Here is a 9,746-nt window from a genome sequence, read left to right as displayed (position 1 = left end):
GGGAGAGAGGAAGGCAGGACAAAACTGGAGAATGACTTGCTTCCTCTGAGCCTGTTACTTACTAGGAGTGCCCCGTTCCCAGAGGTCCTTAAGGCTAAGGGAAGGAAAACCAGTAGGAAGCATTGCGACAGTGCTGATAGAAAAATCAGTGTTACTCCAACAAGCAGCTGTGTAAATGAGGTAGTGCAAGAAGGACATGATATTAAGTGCTCAGTTCTTCACCTTTTTGGGGGTTCCTCCTCTCCCACTACTACCCATGGCCCAGCTCCAACTCCTGCAAATACTGGCTGCATATTGGATCTACTGTTAGAATTCGCCTCCAATGTTTCATGTTCTCTTTATATTGAAACTCATCTCCTTTATATTGAAAAATCAAATCCAAATCTAAAACATTCTTACACCGAATTTTCTTGTCATCAATCCATGTCTTTATAGCATAATTTTGAATAACAACTGCATAAATTCACACTAGTTTTCTGTTCCATTGTCTCACCGAAGTTGGTTATCAACAGATATAGCTACCTTTAGGAGCTATATAACAAACAGGAGAATTAAATTAGAATTGGGTCTGTAGATGTGAAGGAGTAAAATCTGTCTGGAACTGAAAGACGAAAAATCAGCTTGGATTGAAACATAAAAAAGCACTGTTGCTGTGAATCAGGCTGGGAGGACAGACACAGATAAAGCCAACTGCAAAGAACAGGAAACGTTCTTTCCAAGGTCATGCAGCCCCTATAAACTGCAATCATGACCTCCTCTTTGTGCAACCAGTGCTTGGTTACCAATGAGGCCCTAGGCCCTGCTTTGCTATCCCCACCCATCTATTACTGGGGATACCCTGTTGCTGTACCACCCTCACCTCATGACAGTACCCAGTCCCTAGTAATCCCTGCTTCTCCTAATCCTGCTGCAAAAACAGCATCCAACCCAGCACTGGTTTCCTTTCCCTTAGAGCTTCCTCAGAATCCTTCAGCAGGAAACCAAGCCTTTCAAAGGACAGGGCCATCCCCATCACCCACCCACCTCGCTCTGAAGACTGCCATCCACAGTTCTTCTGGAAAGTGCTTTCTTGCTTGCAAGTCAATAAACATGATTTTGTGAAAGTACAGGTTTGAGCTTGGTAGACTTTGGCTGGTTGAGCTTTAACAGAAATCAAGCAGAATTTGGAAAGTTTTAATGATTTTTCTTGGAGACTTGGCTTACAGTTTGGAAGTAAGATTTCCCAAAAGCTAGGATTTTTTTTTTTTTTGGTGGTATGTAATTTGTAAGAAAAAATGTCTTTTAAAAAGATCAAAATCCTTTGAGACATGATTAAATAAATATCTGAGGTTTCATGACTTCATCCCAAACCGACAACTTTCAATAATAAATAATAAAAATTTTCATTAATGGAGACATAACTTTTCTAACAGTCTTGACAGTTTGGCTAAGAAGGAATAAAGTTCCATCTAGTGTTTGATTTAATTTTTTAACAAGTTGAATTAACTCTGGGGTTTCTCTTCTCTAGAAAGCCTTGGATCTCCTCGGCAAACACCCAGTATGAACATTATTTGCCTTCACTCTTCAAACAGGTCCCATGCTGTATATATTTGATTTAGATGTGTGTTCCAGGTATGGCCTATTTCTGACATATCTATATTATTCCACAATTTGTTTGTATACACTTATATTTCAGCTTTATGCACTATAACTTCAAAATACACTTTACATCCGGTGGGAAAATCCGTCCCCATGTTCTATTGCTTTTTCAAAACAGTCTAAATTATTCTACCAAGTACATTTTGTTAAAAATTGGTTCAATTCCAAAAGAAAATTATGTTAGAAACGTTCCCCATTTTAACTATCAAAAAATGACATTAAATTTCTAAATTAATTCTGACATCTTTGAATTTGCTTTCTCAAGACTTAGTATGTATCTTCTCTTTTCCAAATATTATGTTGTTTCTCAGCAAAGTTCTTTTTTTAAAGATATGTATATAATATTTTTACTATTTTAAATGCAAAATGTATTATTTTTCTTTAATGAAGAAAATACACATGATAGAAAATTTGGAAAGTACAAAAAATACATTATCATAGTCCTCATGCTCCTATTAGGCCATAATATCAACAATGTTCAGTGTTTTACAATCATATAGTTTTTCTTTTTTTTTTAATTTTATTTCTTTATTTGAGATCTAGAGAGAGCATGAGAGAGAGTGAGCATGATCTAGGGGAGGGGCAGGGGAAGAGGGAGAAGCAGACTGCCTGCTGAGCAGAGAGACCTACTCAGTGCTGGATCCCAGAGACCCCAGGATCATGACTGGATCCTAGCTGAAGGCAGATGTTTAACTGACTGAGCTACCCAGGTGCCCCAAATTCATATATATTTTCGCATTTGTATTAAGTTAGTGTTTGACCGCATTATTCAATTATTAATTTCATTAGTATTTACAAACGTCCTTAGATTTTCTAGATGATCATATTATTACCTAAAAAGATTAATAATTCTATCCCAGCTTCTTAAGAAGTTCTACTTTCTATTCCTATTTCATGTGTGGTGGGCAGAAAATGGCCTCTCAAAGATGTCTATGTCCTAATCACTGGAACCGGGGAATATGTTATGTACATGGCAAAAGGAAATTAAGGTTGCAGATGGAATCAAGGTGCTAATCAGCTCACCTTAAAAGAAGGAAATTATCCTGATGGCCCTGATCTAATCACATGAGTCCTTAAGGCAAAAAATCTTTCTCAGCTTCAGTCTGAAAAGGATGTGGTGACAAAAGGTCGGAGAGATGAGCCATTCGAAGGATTCCATCCTTCGCTGGCTGTGGAGACTGAGGAAGGGAGCTGTGAGCCCAAGTGCGGGGGTGGCCTCTAAAAGCTGGAAACGCTTCCTCCCCTGGAGCCTCCAGAAAAGAATGCAGCCTTGACTACACCTTGATCTCACCCAGAGAGATTCCTGTCAGACTTCTGATTTACAGAACTGTAGGATAACGCATCTATGTTTTATGCTACTAAGTTTGTGACACTCTGCTGCTAAAGCAATAGAAAGCTAATGCATATGTCTTCTAACATTGATCTGAACAATATTAAATAATAATGTTTCAGATTTGGGGTAGAGAAAGAGATATTTGAGTTGAAAAAAACAAACGAGGCTGTCTTCTCTCAGCAAATGATGTAGGAATTCTCTTCTACTTCATTATATTTAATTAAATTTCTAACCTAGTTTTATTGATCTGGTTTCTAATGATACATCTTAATGCTTCATATTTCATCTCTCTGGTTTACTATTTTTATGTATTAATTTCTTGAAGTACTGTTTTCAAAGGATTATACAAGATTTTTCTTCATTCATTTTTTTTTTAAAGATTTTATTTATTTATTTGAGAGAGAGAATGAGAGACAGAGAGCACGAGAGGGAAGAGGGTCAGAGGGAGAAGCAGACCTCCCGCCGAGCAGGGAGCCCGACGCGGGACTCGATCCCGGGACTCCAGGATCATGACCTGAGCCGGAGGCAGTCGCTTAACCAACTGAGCCACCCAGGCGCCCTTCATTCATTTTTAAAGAAACTTTTTGTCGGCATCTTTTCTAAGTGGGTTCTTATTTGAAATATGTGATCCCCTAAATTATTGGCCCCTTCTGGTACTTCTGCTATCATATCTCTCTGTATTTACTATGACAAGAGTCAGGTCTTATGTACGTATTTTCATCTCTTAACTTTTGTCACCCTTAAGTTGTATTTCTAAAATTAGAATTTAGTCATGGGTAGAGTGAGTAGGCTCTTGTCTACTTAGTAGCCCTTCCTCATCCTTTTTGGAATAGCACACTGCCCCAAGACTGTAAATCACCATGGCCCACCCCTTCCTAACTAACAGGGAGTAAATAAACTAAGATTCTCTCTCTCCTTGGAATCTGAATCTTGAACAGAATGGCATGGTGTTCTTGAAGTTGAGTTACTGGCACTCAAAAGTCACTGAATTTCTGGCTGAGATGCCAAAAGCTGTTGTAGTTCTATTGTTTTCTGAGGCTTGGCTATCCTGTTTTTCCTTCTGTTGTGTAAGCTAAGCAATATCCTTTTAAATACTTTTATTTACTTTTATTTTTTTTTTAAGATTTTATTTATTTATTCATGAGAGACAGAGAGAGAGAGGCAGAGGGAGAAGCAGGCTCCCAAGGAGCAGGGAGCCCAATGCGGGACTCGATTCCAGGACCCTGGGATCATGACCTGAGCCGAAGGCAGACGCTTAACCATCTGAGCCACCCAGGTGCCCACTTTTATTTACTTTTACCAGAGGCATTTTCTAATTTTTTCAACCAAAGGCCTCCGACTGATAACACAGGTGACTTTGGGCAAGATGATATATAACTTTGACACCTATTTCTGGATGTAATGGATTAGTGCAAAAAATGTTTCCTTGAATGCTATCTTAGTTAAGAATCTTTTGGTTCTAGTGTAAGACTGGAAACAATAAGAAGAAGGAAAATATGCCAAATTAGTATAAAAAGGTATTAGAGTAAGAACAAATTCTAGTGGGATCTCCCCAGTGATTCTAGTGTTGTCAAATGTGCCTTCCAATTAACTCCTGTATTCTCGCAGAGTAAGACTGCTCAATGGAGGTTGGAGTGAGATTAATGGAATGGTCTACCTTTTGTTTCCTATTTTACAGTAAGGACGTCAGCAAACTCTTCCCAAGTCAGTCCTATGCGACTCTCAAATTAAATAAGAGGCTCTAGCAGCCATGTCTGTGTCAACTCACTCCAGAACCTTGATTGCTGAATGGTGACATATGATTGAGGGTGACTTCCACATAATGTAGTTTAATCGTCCATATGGCAAATAAGGGCAAGACATCCAATGGCAAGGAAATGAGTGACAATGAGGGCAGCCCTAGGGGGAAAAGCCAGAATGGCATATTGGCATCGGACATGCTAAGTAATAGACATTAGGAAATAAATGAGATTTATAGTGGGTTTGTTACGTTGAGTTCTTTTAGACAAAAGAACCTCTCTCTCAACCATTAGAATGCCTGCAATCTTGCCCCCCACCTTGAACGCTTATAAACCTGAGTTGTAAATCCCTTTTACTGAGATTAATCTACGGGAGAAAAGTTTCAGAGATAAGAAACCAATGGATATACAACTTCATTTATCATGAAGGGAGAATAAAAGAAATTACTCAGGTATCTCTGCAAATCTAAGGAAAGATCAGAATACCTAGTTGTAAGATTAACATAACATAATAAAATAAAATTAAAAAAAAAAAAAAAGAACGTCTGAAACCAGCATAGCTTAGAGAAAGTGAGCAACAGGAGTTCATGTACCTCTCTTCCGTAGTTCTACCGCAAATTCAATTTAATTCACAAAGCTAGAGTTAAATATGTGAGAAATGAATGTGAAAGGGCTTTGAAACAACAATCCTACCACAGGACTCTTATAGCTGTAACACTTTCTAGTTTCAATGTTTCCTCTTTCCTTCCTTGTATTTCCTTTTTTCCCATGTAAACTCCATTACTCTTTGATTTTCATTCTGTCTTTTGTTTTTCTTTAAGACTTAGGTCATTCAATTGTATTCTGTAATTTTGAAAATTAAATCTTGCACTTAATTTTTTCTCTCGGAATTTTTATACTTTAAATTATTTTATTATTCTCCAAAATTTTAAAGATAACAAATATAGTTTCCTCTCTGGTGTTATCTTTCCTTTCTATACATGATAGATGAAGTGTAAAAGTAAGTTACAAAAACTAGGGTGAGGATCTCTTATTTTTATAAAAATAATGTGTATATATAATAAAATTATACACCAAGGTCTACATCTAAGTACCACTTTCCAAAAAAATGTAAATGTAAGAGGAACTGAGTAAGTAAAGTGACCCCACAAGGAAGCAGTCAACCAAATTCAGAATGTGGGAAATTGTTCAGAAGAATGGACTTAATTTCTTCAATAATAAATGCCATAAAACTTGGTGGAGGGAGAAGCAATTGATTATAAAATTAAAAATTTGGTTTGTCACAGAATCCTCATAGGTATCCCCATTTGGAAAAAAGCAACAACTATTAAAACACACTTTCGAGAAAATCAAGGAAATTATATTAAGAAATAAGTGTTAACTTCATTATGTGTGATAACAGCATTGTGGTTGTATTTTTTTATTTATTTTATTAATTTTTTATTTTAAGTTTTTATTTTAGTTCCAGTATAGTTAACATATAGTGTTATATTAGTTTCAGGTGTACAATATAGTGATTCAACACTTCCATACATCACCCGGTGCTCATCACAACAAGTGCCCTCCTTCATCCCCATCCCTATTTTATCCATCCCCCCACACACCTCCCCTCTGGTAACTATTAGTTTGTTCTCCTCAATTAGAGTCTGTTTCTTGGTTTGTCTCTCTCTCTCTTTTTTCCCTCAGCTCATTTGTTTTGTTTCTTAAATTCCACATGAGTGAAATCATGTAGTATTTGTCTTTCTCTGACTTATTTCACTTAGCATTATACTCTCTAGCTCCATCCATGTCATTGCAAATGGCAAGATTTCATTCTTTTATATGGCTGAATAATATTCCATCTCATATCTATCTATCTATCTATCTATCTATCTATCTATCTATCTATCACATTTTTTTATCCACTCATCAATCAATGGTCACTTGGGCGGCTTCCATAATTTGGCTGTTGTAAATAATGCTGCAATAAACATAATGGGTGTGTGTATCCCTTTGAAATCATTTTTTTGTATTCCCTGGGTAAATATCCTAGAGTGTGATTGCTGCATCCTAGGGTACTTTTGTTTTAACTTTTTGGGGAACCTCCACACTGTTTTCCAGGGTGGCTACACCAGTTTGCATTCCCATCAACAGTGCATGAATGTTCCTTTTCTCTACATCCTCGCCAACACCTGGCATTTCTTGTATTTTGGATTTTAGCCATTCTGACAGGTGTGAGGTGATATCTTATTGTATTTTTTTAAAGCCTATCTTTTAGGGCTGCACACAGAAGTATTTTCTGGTAAAATGTTATGATGGGTGGAATTTGATTTAAAATATTCCAGTACCACTTGTCAAAACTGTGTATTGGGATGGGGAGGGGCCCTAGAAGGCAAGACTGAGAGAATGTTGATGATTGTTGCCCATGGATGATGGGGACAAGGAGATACATTAATGCTCTCTCTGTACTTTTATAAATGTTGAAAATTTCCATAGTAAGGGTGGTGAGGTTATAGGTAATTTATCTTTCCTTTTCAGTATTTTCTGGTTTTTTTTTTTACTGTAATTTTAAGTGTTAGTTGTACAAGAAAATTTTATATTTTAAAATATGTCTTATATTTTATATGTATTCCTATTTCTAATGCAATTCGTTCATCCTTTATGTGCTGCTACCAATTTTTCGAGTTTTGAGAAATGAATTTTTGACATTTTCAGGAAAAGTGTCATCTTCCACCGCAAAGGCAGTTTTGAAGTTCAGTTGAGATCACATTTCTGAAAATACAGTATAGCCATCACAGTATTATCCAAATGTACTTTAAATTGTTTTAACTTGCTTCTTGCTTTCCTTTTTTGTTATTATAATCTAGACCGTTAACACACATATACAATCACATGGACTTTCATCTTATATTCCAGCAGATTGTTTACTATTATTTGGCTTCAGTAGTTGCTTTACTTACTTCTGGTTCTATTCTCTTTTCCCAAGATGCAAATTAAATCTTTTTTTTTTTTTTTTTAGTTTCAAAGGTAAAGTTTAGTGATTCATCAGTTGGATATAACACCCAGCGCTCATTCCTTCACGTGCCCTCCTTAATGTCCATCACCCAGTTACCCCATCCCCCATCCACCTCCCCTCCAGCAACCCTCAGTTTATTTCCTATGATTAAGAGTCTCTTATGGTTGTCTCCCTCTCTGATTTTGTCTTGTTTTATTTTTTCCTCTCTTCCCCTATGATCCTCTGTTTTGTTTCTTAAATTCCACATATGAGTGAAATCATAGGATAATTGTCCTCTGATTGACTTATTTTGCTTAACATAGTACCCTCTAGTTAAATCTCCTTTGAATAACTGCTATGTGCAGGGTAATTATCCTCAGGTAACTCTTCATATTCCTCTTACGAGTATGCCCATTAAAGGGGCGCCTGGGTGGCTCAGTCCGTTAGGCTTCTGACTCTTGGTTTCCACTTGGGTTGTGATCTGAGGATGGAGGGAATCGCGAGCCCCATGTCAGGCTCGACGCTCAGTGTGGATTGGGATTGGGATTCTCTCTCTCTCTCTCTCCCTCTGCCCCCCCACTTCGCTCGCCCACAGGCACTCTCTATCTCTACAGTAAAAAAAAAAAAATGAAATCTTTAAATTAAAAAAAAAGAGTATGCCCATTAGAAATTCTCATGTTCTCCTCTCAAAATAAACTACCACATTCTCAGGAGGTAAATGTAGAATATCTTGGAGCATGGAAATCCTGAAATAATGCTAATAATAAAAGCCACAGTAGTAATTCCCTTTCCCCTCCACTCTGTTCAATTTCTCTCCTGCTTCTTCCACTTGGGTGGGGCCCTATTGTTATTGCCCAGCTCCCATGCTCCTGGTTCTTCTCGGCCTCATGGTCCATTTCATTGGGACTGTTCATCTTACTTCTTTGATTCTTTCCTCTATTGATTTATCCATACACTTTCTTCCTCTCTCTGCCTTTCTATTATTGGTATTAGACAAAACTTCTTTGCTAAAAAAGGACTGTCATTTAGCTGCTCTTTGCTTTACGCACACCCTTTCATAGCAGTCGTGTTGTCTTCCTTCAAGCCAGCTCTATCCCCAGAAATCCATTGTCTTTGTTTTCTGGCTCGTTTCTGAGCCTTGGCTCACTCTGCTACACACTCTCCTGTGGCCGTCTTTGTTTTTTTGTTTTTTTTTTTAAACAGTCATTGGAGCAGAAGTAGTCAATTTATTTCTTTAGATTCCCATTTTATTTATCGGCTTGAGATTGGCCTGATTGTGTCCCTCTCAATTTTGTTAGGACCAGTTACTTAGAACCCATAGAGCCCACAAGGGGACTCTTGGGGATTGTGAGTCCAACTCCTTCATTGTAATGATGAGAAACCACAAGCCCATGCTTCCTGATTTTTGGTCCAGGGCCGGAGCTCTTTTCCTGACACTTTAATTCATCATTCACTTTAATAGTCATATTTTATATTTGCATAATACTATTGTCCTCACAATGGGCTGTCCCATCTATCCTTTCATTGGCTTACACTTTAAAAGCCATTCTTGACCACTAACTCCTCACTCATCACAGTAGCCACAACCTTGGGGTATTCCTGCCCTGTGTCTCTACTTTCCTGTTCTGGGCCCTTGGATAATCGCACAGAATCTTGCACTGTGAGTTCTCTAATACTTTCTCACTCTCTGGAGAACAAACTTTGTTAAAAGCTCTATTATCGTGGTAATACTTGCCTTCAGTCCCATCTGGAACCATTAAAAATGTGCATAATATATATCTTGTAAATATTATCTTAATAAACATCACTTGTGGGGAGGGGAAGTAAATGAATAAAAGAAGGGTGTACTTCTTCCCAAACAAACCCTCCAAGAACCTCCTGGAAAGAATAAAATGAAGGAGGTTCACTTCAACACCAAAAGCAAAACCGCCAAGGTACTCCTAGTTAGAACCTTTCTGTAGCACTAGCGTTTTCTAAACCTTTTGACAGGTTTTTCTCTTTTGTTTCTTTTTTATCTCTTTTTTCCTTCTCTGGGATGCCCCATTCTAGCCTACACATAGTT

At 37.6% G+C, this 9,746-nt stretch overlaps 1 pseudogene; it reads right to left on the bottom strand.

Annotated features, from left to right (window-relative positions):
- Positions 1-250: 250 nt before the first annotated feature.
- LOC102730058 (rhomboid domain-containing protein 3 pseudogene) overlaps positions 251-9,746 on the bottom strand; it is a 23,537-nt pseudogene continuing 14,041 nt past the window's right edge.

The sequence above is a fragment of the Leptonychotes weddellii genome, chromosome 7 (genome assembly GCF_054177405.1).
Source record: "Leptonychotes weddellii isolate Sample4059 chromosome 7, ASM5417740v2, whole genome shotgun sequence".
Taxonomy (NCBI): Eukaryota; Metazoa; Chordata; class Mammalia; order Carnivora; family Phocidae; genus Leptonychotes; species Leptonychotes weddellii.
The sequence above is the reverse complement of the archived record's forward strand: the minus strand, read 5'-3'. Positions and strand labels throughout refer to the sequence as shown.